The sequence below is a fragment of the Bemisia tabaci genome, chromosome 6 (assembly GCF_918797505.1).
Source record: "Bemisia tabaci chromosome 6, PGI_BMITA_v3".
Taxonomy (NCBI): Eukaryota; Metazoa; Arthropoda; class Insecta; order Hemiptera; family Aleyrodidae; genus Bemisia; species Bemisia tabaci.
The window spans coordinates 24,802,472-24,818,456 of NC_092798.1; the positions used below are offsets into that span (position 1 = coordinate 24,802,472).

Here is a 15,985-nt window from a genome sequence, read left to right on the forward strand (position 1 = left end):
GTTGAAACATAATGGTTCTCTTGGACTAAGGGGGATAATATGATGGACTAACTGCAGGGTCTCTTGGTGGTTGCCGTGAGTTAGTCTATTACTTACATCTTTCGTCCATTGCGACCACCCGTTTCCACCAATAGGATAACTCCATACCCCTTTTGTCTTCTTTGTCTATTGCTTTGTTTATCAATTTCAATAATCGGTTTGCAGACGGATCATTTTTCGATAGAATTCATTGTTCCTCATTCGGAAAGCCATAACTCAATTTCACTGTCGTAACATTTCCAAAACTGCAAGCAATCTGCAAAATTAGACGCGTCTTATTCTTCGATTTCCTCTGTTTTACTCAAATTGCTTTGCACAAAAGCAGTAGCCATTAAATTATGCATTTTTTATTTTAGTAGACGAAGAGGTCGTAAACGGAGATAGGAGGTCGCAAATAAGGAGGGATATTGTCCAGTTCGTTTTCATTTTTGTCCAGGGGGTTGACAAATAGATATCCGACGAATCCATCGATTGATCGTTGAAGCAAATAGAGGCCCATAAAACAGAAGATGGCGAGCGAAGATTATATTGCAAGATTGTCGTAAGTCGAATAAGGATGTGGGAATGAAGCGATGTTGTCAGCGGAAAATTCAAAATACTAATTCATTTAATTGGCCGCCTCGCTGGAGGGCGGGTTTCAGACTCTGATGGATTTGGGTATGAGTGAACTCGTTTTTGACACCACCATGGGTATGACACAACCCCTACAAAAAATAAATGAATGAAAAATAAAATTAAAACACGAATAAAAATAATTGGCCGGAACGGGAACCACGGAAGTGAGGGAGACTATGTCACCGTGGCTTCGGACGATGCAAATTTGAAATGGAGATTGACTTGGCTAGGCAGTGCGCGTGGACGTGTACGATGTTGCGATGTTGCGGTGTTGTGCGGAGGACATGCATAACAAATGGTCCCAAAGAATGATTGCCAACATAATCGAGATGCTGCTGCTCAGGACAGCGACACATCCACATGGCGACCGCCTTGAGAATCCCACCACAAATCTACGATTGGAGCCACGCAGATTATAATTACGGGTCTCTCGAGATAAAAAGTGCGTATTATTCACAATGCGAAATTCGTATATTCAAGGAGGTTTTGATTAATACGTTAGGAATTTATAATATAGTAGGCTGATACAAATATTTGAAATCTTGTATTAATTTTGGTTTTATAGGAAGTGAAGCACAAATCAAACCAAATTTTGTGTTGATTTTGGTACAATTTGCGGCAAAAGCGCTGAAAACAATGGAGATACTGGGAAATCCCAGAGTCAACCGAAAGCTAGGGTTATTTTGTGTTTTACTTCCCGTACTCATTAGAATTTTTGTTGAGTTTTCTCTGTGTGAAGCTCTTCTTTTCTGGCTACCTTAAGAGGGAATTCACTTTCCCTTGGAAAAACTTTGGTTAGAACAAGAATGTATGCATGGTCAAACCACTGGTTTTGGGAAATCTAAAGCGGGATCTCAGTTTGAAAATTTCTGCTTACATTTTATTAATTCAGGCGGCTTGCTCGAATTCATTACGCGATATTTTTAAAGAATCCAGTTGAAACAGGTGGAGAATGTATGTTTAGTGAGAGAATTTTTGCAGAGGCTATTTTAAACTATTTTCAAAAAGTAAACAAAAGCATGTGCAAAATGAAGATTCAGCTCTCTTTGAGAAATAAAATAATGCATTTGCAACCTCGCAAACCATAATACGTGGTTTTTCATTATTTTAATAGCACATTTCGCGTGTCGTCGTTTTGCACCATTCACGCTCACTTTTTTCGACTAGTCATTGAACAAACATGCATATTCACCAGGATGAAAGGCACATAATTTTTACCAGGTCAAATTTACTGAAGTTCTTATTTATATTGTGGATCATAAAATATCGGCTAAACTTTTAAATCCGCTCACTCAAAAATGTTGTTTCGGATTAATTACGCATCCGTTAACTTTAGTTGTTCTATTCGTATAAAAATAAAAAACATGAAGTGTTCGTCTAGAGTGCACTATTGTATATGCCTTGTCTTAAAGTTGGACTACCAATCGTTTTTACTTTTTACCTATTTATTTAAAATACAAGATGCATGCTTTTGAGATTTGCATCATCATTTTGAGCCGCCTTGATTTCAGCTCACACGTCAATGGGAGAACCAAGCAGAAATAAAACAACCACACATACTTGTATTGTAATAAAGATTTGGACCGCCTTTTTTATTTATTTCCAAGAAGCCGAACTATAATATTACAATGTACGTCTTCGAAAAGTTCTCCTTTTATATACTACACCTACGATATCGTCAGAAAATTTAACAAAAAACAAGGGTAATAGATTTTCCGACGAAGATAATGTCATGAAAAGAAGTCTTAAAACAGCGCAGAGCAGGTCTGCGAAACTAAAGCACCGATTAACTACAAAGTAGAAGCTTGCTTATGACACTCATTCTGCTCGTTCGACATCCGGAGTCCAGACAGGCAAATAAATGTGTCAAACGAAGCTGCGAATGTCAATTTTCATCGGGAAGTTATGCCCGCGTGTGAACAGTAAAATAAATTACCAGCCCCAGCCAGGTGGCGAGTGACCCCCGGCTTGAGAAAAACTACCGTCAGCTACAGTCGCCGTCCTAGGGAGCGGCTCTCACCAATGGAAATCCAGGGAAAGAGCGGAAATTTGCTTTGCGCAAACGTCCAGTGCTGAAAAATTTCGCCAAAATTTCGCCAAATGCTTGAGGATATTCAGAGGGTGCATCAATCAATTGGTAAAAAAATTATTCAGTTTCTGTTCACAGAATATATTATTGTATTCGCGTTAATTTATAAAAGCGACTTCAAAATTTCCTAAGGACTCTCTTAACAGAATACAAAATTAATCCACAAAGTGCATGTTTCCGTACTAAAATTTCATGTATATTACCACGAGCGCATTAGAATTTTTCCAATTAAACAGAAAGGTAAGAAAAAGCGGGGGTTTTCACGGTTTTTCACGCTCCTTGCTCCAAACAACTGATCTACTCGGACCAATTCGAACACTGAATGAAATTCGATATTTTATACGATGGAATAATTTTCCTGCACAGTACCTTGAGACAACATTAACGGTATCTTGTACCAGAAGAGGAAAGACATAAGTGTGACACCAAATCCTAATTTATTTGCCAAACATATATGTTTATTCAGATGTCTGATTTGGCTTTTGTTGATTGTGTTTTTTTTCTTCTTCTTTTTTCCTCCAAGCGAAAGGCTGAATTTTCTGTTTATAGTGTAAAATCAGACCTTTTATTTTCCTTTTATGGGTCGATTTTGAAAGTTTTCGATATCCACAGCGTGTTCTGCGTAAAATTTTGGCAAGGAGACTTGTACTGTAGTGCTGAATTTATTATTCTGTCCTGAGTGATCCATTGAAACAGTATAAAAGAGGCAAATACATCCTTTAAAATTGGCAACACTTTTAAGATCAACCTGTTTCCATCTCTCCCTACCCTACCCTTCCACTCGTCCAAAAGGTATACCCACCACATACATATGTAATCCATCCGATTTCATCTAAGATTCGGCTTGTCTCGAAAGCCCTTCTATAAATCGCTAGCGTCTTTCCGATTCCTCTTTTACATCTTTGTAACACTAAATTTTTTCTCTCCGAGCAAGTTGCCAGATGGGAACTTTTGAGGAGTTCTTGGAAGGATCGATGAATAAACATTGGAATCATTCTTGGAACGATGACACGGTTTCACCTCGATCGTTCGCATCTGATTAATATCACAGGAAATATAAGAAAGACAGACCGGCGGAGCCATTATCACAGTAAATTATGACATCTTCGTCCGCGATTCTTCACATCATTATGTCATATTTATACACATGTTGTACTCCCTTAATAACTCTTAACTCTCCTGAGAGGACAGAATAAAAGACAAGAGTAAATATCCGAGAATAACGAGCGCTCTCTCTTTCGGTAAGAAATATCGGGCTGTTGATTGCATCATAGTCAGAATTTTTTCTTTCTTTTTTTATAAAAATACTCAAATGTAACCCTAGACTGTTGAAATGTACGAAAGTGATGGATTCAGTGCTCAGCTGTTTACTCATATTATTTCCTTCAATTTTGCACAGTGGTCAGAATTTTACCAAAGGAAGAGAAAAACAAGGAAAGGAAATAAAAATAAATCATGAAGTTCGAAACTACATCAACTACTGGCGCAATAATTCAGTCTCCATGCTTTTCATGTTTATGCACTTTCCGCACTTAAGTCACATTTGCGTCATGTTTTTCGAATTAGGCAACTTAGTGTAAGGATTTTATCCTCTAAGGAAAAGTTTGACCCCTAAAAAAATTCCGTATAGCTCCAGATAAATAAAATAAGCTGCTACAAATGACTTCTAGTATTTACTGTGAGACAACATTCACTTCCTTCAGATATAGATTCCGAATTATTAGAAGATTACGTAACAAAGGATGACCACTGAAGATCAAATTCTCATTTCCTTTGTCTTAGGTCATATCCTGACATAGTATTTCCTCAGAATTTTATTCAATTCAGGTTAAGCTGATTTTTTACCCCTTGAAATTATAAGTCCCCTACGATGGGGTAAGTATTAGGACTACCGACGTTAGTGCGTTTACGTTTCGTTTACAGACTACCAGCCTAGCTCACCTATGTATACCGTAAGGAAGGTTGGTGGGGTCAGGGCTGAGACAAGAATTAGGATGTCGTTGTTAATCCCTAAGTCAGTGCTGACGGACGGCGGGGCTTATTCTAATGCTAGAAATAATCCGGGTACTTGAGTAGGCGCATTCTTGTTCATCTAGGTTCTCAGAGCTTGGAATTTCGATGAGATTTCACTGGGCATAGAAAATATCTCCTCGGTTCATCTACAGAGGATGCCAAAAGTGACTAACGCCCTAACATTGATTTTGAGCGGGAGGAAAAATCAGGGAAAGGTAAGTCTATTACGGAGTTTTGTTTGCTTATAGCTCTTAAGCGAAGGTTTCTAGCTCGCGGGACGAAAATATTACGTAACTAATTACAGGACGCGTCGGTTCAAATGAGATATTTACATTGATCAGAAGAATTGAGATACTGTTATTATAATTTACAAGATATACCTAACTTTCTTTTGTTCGCTGGGTTTAACTGTAAATATTTCCTCACAATAATGCGCCAACGTTTTAGTGAATTTTTATTTTTATTGTCTTTTTATGCGAGGTAAATAGTGATCATTCTATAAAAACAGATAAGAATCGCCCATTTTGAAGGGAAAAAACTCATTTAGAGCTGAATTTACCTACAAGAGTCATGCTGTTTGAAACAAAATTAGGTACGAGCAATCAAAAATGCAACTGCAGACGGGTCTAATAGAACCAATGATCAGTGCAGCGCAGACTCCTGATTTTCCGTTTCCAAGCTCGAAGACGTCGTCAAACCGAAACGGAAGATTGGGCAAACAGCCGCTGTGGTGACCAAACTTATCGTCATTTACATTTTTTCATCTTCCAAGCATTTACAAGTACATTATAGTCCTCTCCTCGTTCAAAAAAAAGTCACAAACTGAGGTTAAATAAAAAATTTCACCTTGCGTCCTATCCCTGTTGTTGAGTCCTGCAGGGACTCAAAGGTAAGGAGAAGAAGAAGACCTAAAGAGGCTCTCGGAGACTCGAATTCTACCACCGCGACCATGGACCACCCCCCTCTGGCGCGACTGATAGTGAGCTGCTCTGCTGCTTTGCACGTAGGAGACTCGTTAGGAATGAGCAAGTGAAAAATATAGGCATTATGACTAGTTTCGTATCATGTAGAGTAACGAGTGTTAGCAGATCAAACACAATGCCAGATAAACTGGTCCTGACGAGGAGTGGAGAACGCAGACGAGTCCGAGCGTCGTTGTCGCACCGCACCGTCCAGGAAAATTACCACTTCCCATCGATAAGCACAGCACAGCTTAGGGTCCTATTCATAGTGCCGTGCTAAGGAGAAACGCCGTATGAACAATCGGTGGTTGACAAATAACCCCAGATTAATCATGTATTTTTTAGGAAAGTTACTCATATTTTCCCTTTAAATTTTCGGGAATTTTAGGTGAAATTGCGAACAAAATTATCTGAAAAATTCGAAGGAAAATATTCATAAGTTTACCAGAAAATTTGTGTTTTATCAAAGGAAATTTGGCAACGCCTGAAGGTTCATACGGCGTTCTTCCATTGCACGGCAGAACAGCACAGCTTAGGGTCCTATTCATAGTCCTTCCTTAAACAGCTCATTTTCTCAGGCATCATATCAATGGCCAAAGTGCGAAACCACTTATCTCCATTTGGGTGTTTCAATATTTCCGATCCTTTTTTTGCCAAATTTTTTGCAGGGAGAAAGAGGTCAAATTCACGACTTGAAATTTACACAGAATATTTTGCCGATTATTATGAAAAATCCTGGAAGTTTTTAAGAAATAACGATGGGTAGTTTTCCGAGGAAAATATTCTAGATGGCGGTAGCCACCCCGGCCCAATCCTAAAAAACTTCCCCTAAAAAGTGGAAGACGACGGGTGGCTGTAAAGTTTAACAGGAAGTCTGCAAGGTCGCAAACGGAGATACATGGTTTCGCACTTCGGTCATCGGTATGGTGTGCTTTTTGAATGAGGAAGCTTTAAGAAGGCCCTCAAAACAGCTATATAAAAAAGACATGTTTTGCTAAACACGATTAAATTTCAGCAATATAAGTTTGGAAATAGATCTTTGCAACGGATTACCATGATTTGTTGGCACAAAATACAAAATAAAAAATTATATGGTTTTGAAAGGTACAAGCAAGCCAACCTCAAAATTTGCCGAATTCGCATCGTATTTTCTTTCGTGTTTTGTATTTTTGTAGTGGAAGTGGAAAATCATTATAATTCCTTGCAAGAATATATTTCCCAAGAGACACCGCTCAATTTCACTCGAGGTTGGCAAAAATTGTCCGTATCACAATGCTCTGTTGAGGATCTCATTCAACTTCCCCGAATCACAATGTAAAACATTTGTCCTGTTCGTAGGCAAGTCACCTCCGTTGCCCAGTCCGCGGACTGGTCGGTCTAAACTCTTAAAATCACGCCAACGGCTGTTAATTTTAAATGAAATCCATGACCTAATCGAAAAATGTGACAAGCAACTTATTTGCGGGATTTTGAACGAAACTTAGAAGTATCAAACCGATCAACTTACGTAAATAAATCTAACGACTTACTTTTTTTTATTTTTCTCAAAAGTTTTAATACAAATTTAAGGATTTTCATTTCAAACAAGAAAAAATCTCGGATTTTCTCGGAGTCATGGATGTGCGTGTTGCATGTTCAAGAATTGGAGGCTTTTCCGCTTTACAAAGACATGACTGAGTTTTTTGTAGCGCCTGGATGCAACTATTCGTGTTCTACGGATGTGCGTGTTGTATATTCAAAAATTGAAGGCACTTTCGCTTTTCTCACTTCCTCTAAGATGCATGCGTATGGGACTCGTCAGTTGTAGCACTCTCATAACAGAGTACCAATGTAGGGAGAGTATACGAAGTATAAGTCAATGACACAAGGCCAGAATATCTGAGGCCAATAAATGAATCGATCATTATTAAAGAGACTCAAACGCCAGAAATGAAAACACGAGAAAAACATTAAAAATACTTAGTGATATTCGCCACGTCAACTTCAGATACCAAGTTTGTAGGAAAACTCGTAAATTATGAAAAACCACTATAATAAATAGGAAACAAATAATTGAAAACGTTATTTACGTGACCTGTAAATTTTTATGAAATTCATTGGTTTTTATGTCCGTAAAATCTCGAGAAATATTCGTCAGAAATCGGTCAGTCGAGGGACATTCGTCGGTAACCGTATGGATTGCAGCTAAAATTAACGATTTTCAGACTTCAGACCAGCCAGTTTGCGAATTGGCTGCCCAGTTCACGGAGTGGGCAAAAACATGGGCTACATAGCTGTGTTAATAATGAGAAATTTATTGAAGCAAAATTGCAGGAATTTAAGTGCTGGACTAGCTCATGGGAGCTATTAGACGTGAGCGCTCAAAAAAAGAAATAGAAATGAGAAAAATAAATGATACATGCGGAATAGAAGCGTATGCCTAAAATGCTTTCCAAAAATTTTTAATAACTCTTCAGACGCTGTGAAGTAAAACTTCTCATCGTGTAAATGACCTGTCCATGTTGCTATTTTTGTTGCTTACAATAATTTTCCTACTTAGTCACATAAAATCAATCAGTGATTGAAATATTTCCCATTTTATTAGAGGATAGAGTTGAGAATACTCAACTTGCGAGATAAAATTTGATTGTAAAATTTAGATGAAAAATGGTAAAATTTGTCCATTTCCTCTACTAAACATCGATAACATTATTATAATTTTTTTTGCGATATGACAACCCTTCAAGGCGGACCGCATAGACACGTCCTTTCTTTTTCTCCCTCAAGAGCTTTGCTCGATTCCTTGTTCTCCGACCCAGGTTCCACAGGGATGCCGATATAAAGATTTTACCGAACTTGTTATTTGTTTAGTGCATTAAAAAAGAAGATTTTTAGAAGATTTTAGGCATCAATGTCTAAAGATTCTCCGACATTCTTTTCCCGCCAGTTTTCGTCGACACACATCGAGTGATTTTTATCGATCAAATTGGGTTTATCTATTGAGCATAATTTTAAAATACGTAGTGTAAAATATGATGAGTTTCCTGACGTTAAATGCATTACAATGTCAAATTCAGTGGCATCTCCTTTCTTTTTTCTATACCTGATATTAGTAAGAGACAGAATATGATTTAAACAGTAAAGAGAAAGTGTAAAAGTTCAGTGTTTGTAAGTATAGGCGAGAATTCGGGACTCAGGTTTTTACTTAAGTGTAAATCGTTTAGTCTGAAGTAACTGCGATAAAAATAGGTCAGATGAATTTGACATAAAACCTGTTTCTGATCGTAAAAAAACTCTAAAAGAATCTACCATCGTGAGAATTCCAGAAAATTTCCCCTGTGCTTTTCTCTAAAATGGAAGAATCCTTTGCAACTTTATCATAAGACTTTTAGAGAATTAGAGCCGAATATCAATCCATGCCGAATAACTTGTTTTGAATTCTCAATCCTCATTTATTCCAATATTTTGACCAACGTATGCGGGTATGCTTTAAAAGGAGGAAAAATAATAAAATTAGGTCCCCGGATGTTGTCACGGAGAAAAAAAGGGGCGTGGAAAGGGGGGGGGGGGAGGCGTTCTCCACGGAAAGTTTTGGCCCAAGCCCTTCGTGCAAGGAGACACGGTGGAGAGGTTAGGGGGCGATGTTTGCGAAACTGAAATTATGAATAACTGGGTTATTGTTTTCAAAGAATGCCTCCGGTATCGCGGGCTGCTTATTCGGCTGTAGATATTGAATCATCTTGAGCCGTGGCGTGGCCCAGCCGACAAAAATTGCGCGGGCACTGCGATCCCACGATTCGGCGCATCGGATGACGCGATTCGATAATTCCCGAGAGGAATGTTGTCGGACCTCTTTGACGCAATCGCTGATGCCGGATCGAAAATTTCAACCTCTGATGAAGACTCAAAAGAGAGGAAAAAAATTGCGATTATCAGAAAGACAGAGAGGCAAATACATACTATGATTTTATACGTGGCAAAGTTTAAAGAAGATAAATTGGACTTCATTTCGCAATAAAGTAACTAAAATATCTAGCTCATCTTTGAAACCACTTATGTGCGGTAGGAAACTTGTTTTACATACGTTGTTTCTAAACTGAGCCTGATATTGTAGTTCCTGATTGAAAGATGTGATTCAATTCATGAAGGATTCGACAAATCTCAAAAAAAAAAAAAAAAATGAATATAATACAGACAATACATTAGTATAGCACTATACATTTTGGTGAAGCAAATTAGAATGAATCAGCCCTGAAATCCTGTCCATCGGAAGCGAATTTTCAGACAAAAATAAAGATAAAATTGAAAATAATTGAAAATAATACACACAAAATTCTACAGAAAGACGCAATGGAAACTTTAATGCTGGACAGAGAAGTGATAGCTTTTCAGATACGGAACAAGAGGTTTTGCCCGAATTATCATCGAAAGTTGGAAGGTAGTTTAAAAATAAAAAATAATTCCAGCAAAAACTTTTGGGCAAATTGATAAGAATTCTGTAGTTTTTGTATATCAACCTAAGAGTGTAAGCTTAAAATATCGTGAGTTGATGAACGATACTTTGCAGGTTTCTCCACCGTATTTCATGACGATACTTCGAGACATAAAAACGGATTGAAAGGCCGTTTGGAAAGGCCGTTTTACTGTCCTGGAAAAAAAAAACACATTGGATCTAGAGTCCGGACACTTAAAAACATCGACAAGAAAAACTACTCTTGATTCAATCGGATTATTGCTTAAATGAAAAGGAAATCCGCTCAAATTAAGAGGCTTGGTTCTTGATTCAAGCAAAAATCCGATTGAATCAAGAGTATTTATTCTTGTCGATGTTTTTAAGAGTCTGGGCTCTAGATCCAATGTGTTTTTTTTTCCAGTGCTGATTTTAATCGGATTATTCATCACAAGCTGGCAGCAACGCGCCGGATTCCTTGACAGTACTTTTCTGCAGCATTTAGGCATTTCTCGCTTTCAAAGGGTTCGCAGGAGCCGACAAGATGAAATTCGCGAGGCAGACAACTTGGCCTGACTTTGCGGCTTAGCGAGGAGCAAACGAGCGAAGCACCTGATCAGGCTTCGGGACCGAGTCAAAGGCATTCTTCTGCAAGTGGTTCGCGAACCGGAGAGCTTCTTTGCAAGTGGTCCGCTAACCAAAGTGCACCGTGACAATCCACACGTTGGTCCTTTCGAGATAATGCGGATATTGGGAGACCGTAACTCCGTACTCTGAGCGCAGGTGAACAAGAGGTCACTCATAATCTGCGCATACAGTTGGTCGTTGGCGGATTCAGCAATTTGGCAATATCGGATTTTCTCCGTTGAAACATACGAAAATTTATCGATTTTTGGAGGGGCCAGATGCTCCGACAAGAATCGATTATTTAGCATAGGTTCAAATGGAGGAAATCCGGTGATGTCATATTGCTGGATCCGCCTCTGCTTGGACTGAAGCATCGAGGGTTGATTACTTGTATTCGATTACTTAGGTAGTATTTTGTGGAGATAATTTATACTTTTTCTTCAGAAAAAAAATATCTCAGATTAATGATCTCGAACACATTCAAGGATTCGTTCGTTCATGATGGTAATTTGGCTGGTTGTTCTAGTCTTAGCATTGTGTTTGGATTGTTTAAGCTTACTGATTAGGAAAAAAGAGAATGTTCGCACGCTGGTATGATAACGGAGCTATCGCCTTATGAAAAAACCCGGTGTGAGGTGTCATCCGCCACGATAGCATACACATGCATTTATCATGGTTTCTTCCACCCTATATTAATCAATGAGCGATACTCAAATTTGCACTGGTTGCTCGACTTTAAAACACGGCTTAAACCAAGATGGAATAAACAATGGTATGCACCACCACGGTGTTTCATTATTACAGATGCATGTTAAGAGAGCATCATTCTAAAGTGCAATTCTTTCACCTTCTTTTTAAGTTCGACTAAGTCATTAAGTTCATTTAAGTTCATTTTCGCCAAAACATTATTGAACACAGAAAATTTTGATGAAGACTATTTTCAAGACTAAGTTTGCCTTTTGTTGTACAACTAGGGTGCTTTTTCACAATGCACGCATTATTCATTGAAAATACAAACGAGTGTCTCACGGTTTCGTAGCAGTGCTATCATACAGTACAACTTTCGCGGATGTGTACATTTTTTAATCAATCGTCTCTAGATTGAATTATATCATAATAGAGAAAAATTCTTACTTCTTAGTTTCGCATACATACTTAGTTTCAGTTTCCTGTTTCATATCCACATAAATAGTTAGTTAGTTAATATATTTAAAGACATTCAGCGTCAATACTCCTTTAGGTTAGTGCATATGTGTTTAGTTTCACTCCGTTATTCGAAGGAAATTCTGAAATGAAGCGACAATACAGAAAGGAGACGAGAAAATAAACGGAGACATGGCAAGATGAGGTTTGAGGAAATAGTACGTGAGGACTGAAAAAGGGGAGAGGAGGGTAAACTCATAAAGAACGTGAATGTATACATGTTTTCTTGACGGTCTGTGACTCAAATTATTAATTCTTGCGGCTAATGACAAATTCCGAGAAAATAGAAACTCGTTTCTTCTCACTCATTCGATACCAACTTAATTAAAAAAAAGAAGAAAAAAGCGGAGGGGGAACTTCTTCAATTGTATTACATTCACAGAAAAAAATCCGGTCTTCATCTCTGAGAGTCCAGGAGCCTCCCTATCATTCTGCAGCGAACCCAAGTTGGCGAGTTATTTTCAGCTTTTAGCATTGCTGCCATGCATTAGGTCAAAACATGTGATATTCCTGCACGACTGAAGTATGAAACGGACAATTAATTGCACAGTCTGGCATGTAAGACTACGAGACTATGTATGGCAGAGATGAGCTAAGACAGGAGAAAAAATAGGAAGATGATGGGAATGGATTTTCTACTCTTTGCGTCCGATTCAAGCTACGCAGCCATTCAAAAAAATATGTGCATTGGAGTTTCTCTACCTTAGTCTTTCCTATACACCCAGAAAAGTAAAATATTATATTCTTGGAATTTCCGCTTTCCTTCGACCAGATGGGTAATTTCGTAAAATTTAAAATAAAATTAGAGGTAATTTAATACTCAGCAGCTAGACGTATATTTAAATTTTTCTGAATTGTTATGTTAAGGTTGTATGAATTGTTAACTTAAGGGCTGTTTGAGAAGATTTTATTGAACCTCTTATGTTTTAAACATTCATACTTCAAAGTTTAGATACTTCTGATGCTAAAATTTTTATTCTGATTTCTTCGCCAAATTGATGTATGAAATTAAACGAATAAACAAATTCAATGAATTAGTTCTAAGATTAAAATAGATCTGCCGATAAAAAAACGTTAACTAAAGAGATGGGGGGGGGGGGTGATATATAGAACGTCTGCTGTTTACAACAAGCAAAAATTTACGAAAATAGAATACTATTGGTCGGCGCGGATCAATGTAGGAAACTAGAAGAGCACATCCAACTCAAAATACCAAATGCTTGATCTTTAGATCACAAGAAAATCATCCAAGGTTTTTTTCCCTTCGCACGGCGAGACAGAACGATTTGGAGGGGGCTCATTTAATTATAAGGGTTACGTTGGCTGATCACACCTCCGCTGCGGTAGAAAAACTACCCCTGTATCGGCTCGTTTAGGGTTGTTATGGTTTAATGGTAGATTCAGTAGCAGCGACCCTTTTGTTCGACTCAAGAGGTGTTCCAGCTCCCGACAACCGGTTGGGTCGCACACACTCTTCGAGGGCCGGTCTAAATTATTTTCGACACTAATAAATTAGAAGAGGAAACAGCGATCCATCCGGGTTTGTGAGAGAAAGAGAAAAAATAAAAATGAAATAAGAATGGAACAAGTCCCGTGCCTAATTGCGTTTACGAGTAAATTGAAAGTAAAAAGGCGTTACTTCCCTTCGCGCCCTGCGACGGGAGTTTACTCTAACATCTTCGGGACATGTTGTTACTTGTCAAGCTGTGTTTCATGATGCGGAATAGAGTACCTGCATAGGTAGAGCATGGACACATCAAAACACCAGAAAAATGCCGATTCTAATCTTCGGATTTCAATATCAGAGCAAACTGGCCAACAATGTTAATAAATGAGCGTCCTTCCGCAAAAATGAGTACATTTATGAAAAAACTCACAATTCTCATAACTCAAAATTTTTGTGAATTGTCATTTCATCAAGTGCGTATTATGACCCAAAAAAAAAGGAGAACTCGAGTAGATTCTCTAAAAATGATAAAAATGACCCAAATTTCAAAGAATGCGAGGAACAGAATTTTTTTTCAATGAAATATGGAGGTACAAAATTGAAACTTACTTTTTGTATAAAATTCCAATGGGATCGCTGGTTAAATTAAAATCCATCTGAAACAGATACAAAACAAAGTATTAGAGCACGCCAAAAGCAAGTCAAAATGCACAATATTTAAGAATGCCATGTTGAAATCTACCCATATGAACTCGTCGTACTGTACTCAATAACAGCGCTCTTTGCGGGAGACTTTAACGAATGGATAGAAAAGTAGGAGCCGGATTTTAGGTCCAATTTAAATTTAAATAAATCAAATCTTCGACCAAAAAAGGGGGGGGGGGAATTTTAGAAACGGATGATAGGTGTCAAAAAGGCGCTTATCGCAGGAGACTTTAACGAATTATAGAATTACGAATTAGAAAAGTAGAGGCTGTTTTTTTTTAAAAAAAATTATGTAGTTGAAATAGAATCAGAAAATCAGGAGTCTCCGATTGTTACGTGTGACAATTATCGGTAATTTACATGTTTTTTGTAGGAGACTTCAACGAATGAATATAAAAGTAGAGGCTGGTTCTTAAGTTCTTACTTTAATTGAATCAAGAAATCAGGAGTCTTGAAGAATTGTTTAAGGCTTTTGTATATCTGCTTCAACGGCGGACAAGTGTTGTTAGCTGTGTTTTAGCCAACGATTGGAACAATTCTTTTTTAAATTCAACTTGTGAGGTGAATAAAAAAGTTAGGAATATGATAAGAGCAGCTGTCATTGGGATAGATCTCGGCTTCCTCACGAAGGAATATTGTTTCTTTGTTTTTATTTACACCGGTGGATATTGTTTATAATTTTCGATGCGCTGGAAAAAAAACACATTGGATCTTGAGTCCAGACTCTTGAAAACATTGACAAGAAAAAGGACTCTTGATTCAATCAGATTTAAGCTTAACTCAAAAGGAAATCCGCTCAAATTAAGAGGCTTGGTTCTTGATTTAAGCTTAGAATCAAGAGTATTTTTTCTTATCGATGTTTTTAAGAGTCTGGACTCCAGATCCAATGTATTTTTTTTTCCAGGGTGGCAAAAATTCGCCTCATGCTGGTAGTGAGTAATCTACGAAAGCATCGTCTCACGAGAAAACTACAACATCTCAATCGGAAAAGGATCGGCTGCTTAGGAGACGAAGAGTGGATCACACCTTGAGGACCTATCGTGCGGCCGTGGCCGAATCTCCGTATCGGTATCGAGGCCCTGGTCGAAATGTTGAAGCAATGCGCTTATATGGAAGCTGGTCCGGCCAGTCGCGAATTCTTCGCATCGTCCAGAACAGTTGTCGTCCGATTTCAGTCCGTTTTTTCGTTCAACCTTGCTTCCGTTTCCATCGCTGCGTCACCGTAAACGCTCAGAGAAGAGTGGGAATGTAGAGGCCACGAAACACCGTGATACGGAAAAGGATGAAACTTCGACTTTCTCTCAGATGAGCTTGATTTAGAAATCTTGGAAAGTCCGTCGATTGAGATCTCCGAAAATATCTTACACTAAGGAAAATATTTGTTTTCCTGTGGTAATTATGGTTCATAGAAGAAGTAAAACACAAACTAAGTATTCCAAATTTTGTCTGAATTTTCACGTAGTTTGCGTTGAATTTAGCAATGAGCAATGAATATTGAACAATAAAGAGACTGGGGTACCCCAGAGTCAACCAAAGACTTAGGTTATTTTGTTTTGTGCTACTTCTCGTATTAACCAAACTTTTGTGTTAAGTTTTCATGTAAGTATCTGCATTGCCAACCGAAATAACAGGTTCAAAGATATTTTCCAATGTAAATGTCATTATACCTCTTGACATGAAAAACGTATTTGGCTATTTTTGGAGCTTATCGTTTTCCAGACGAGAGCATTTAATCTCTAGTGAAAGAACAACAAATTGATTTAAACCTTTCAATTTTTAAAAAAAAGTTAATTCGACAATTTATATCCAAAATCTTGCTAATTTTTGCAAGTGATCAGAAAAAACGGCCACTGTTA

General features: G+C 37.9%; 1 protein-coding gene across 1 annotated transcript in view; it reads right to left on the minus strand.

Moving 5' to 3' along the window:
* The window catches only part of fj (four-jointed box kinase), an 86,931-nt gene that overhangs the window by 53,784 nt on the left and 17,162 nt on the right, over positions 1–15,985 (minus strand). The window contains exon 2 of the mRNA XM_019059336.2: positions 14,034–14,080. The gene's annotated coding sequence lies outside the window, so the exon portion shown is untranslated. The remainder of the gene's footprint in view (positions 1–14,033; positions 14,081–15,985) is intronic.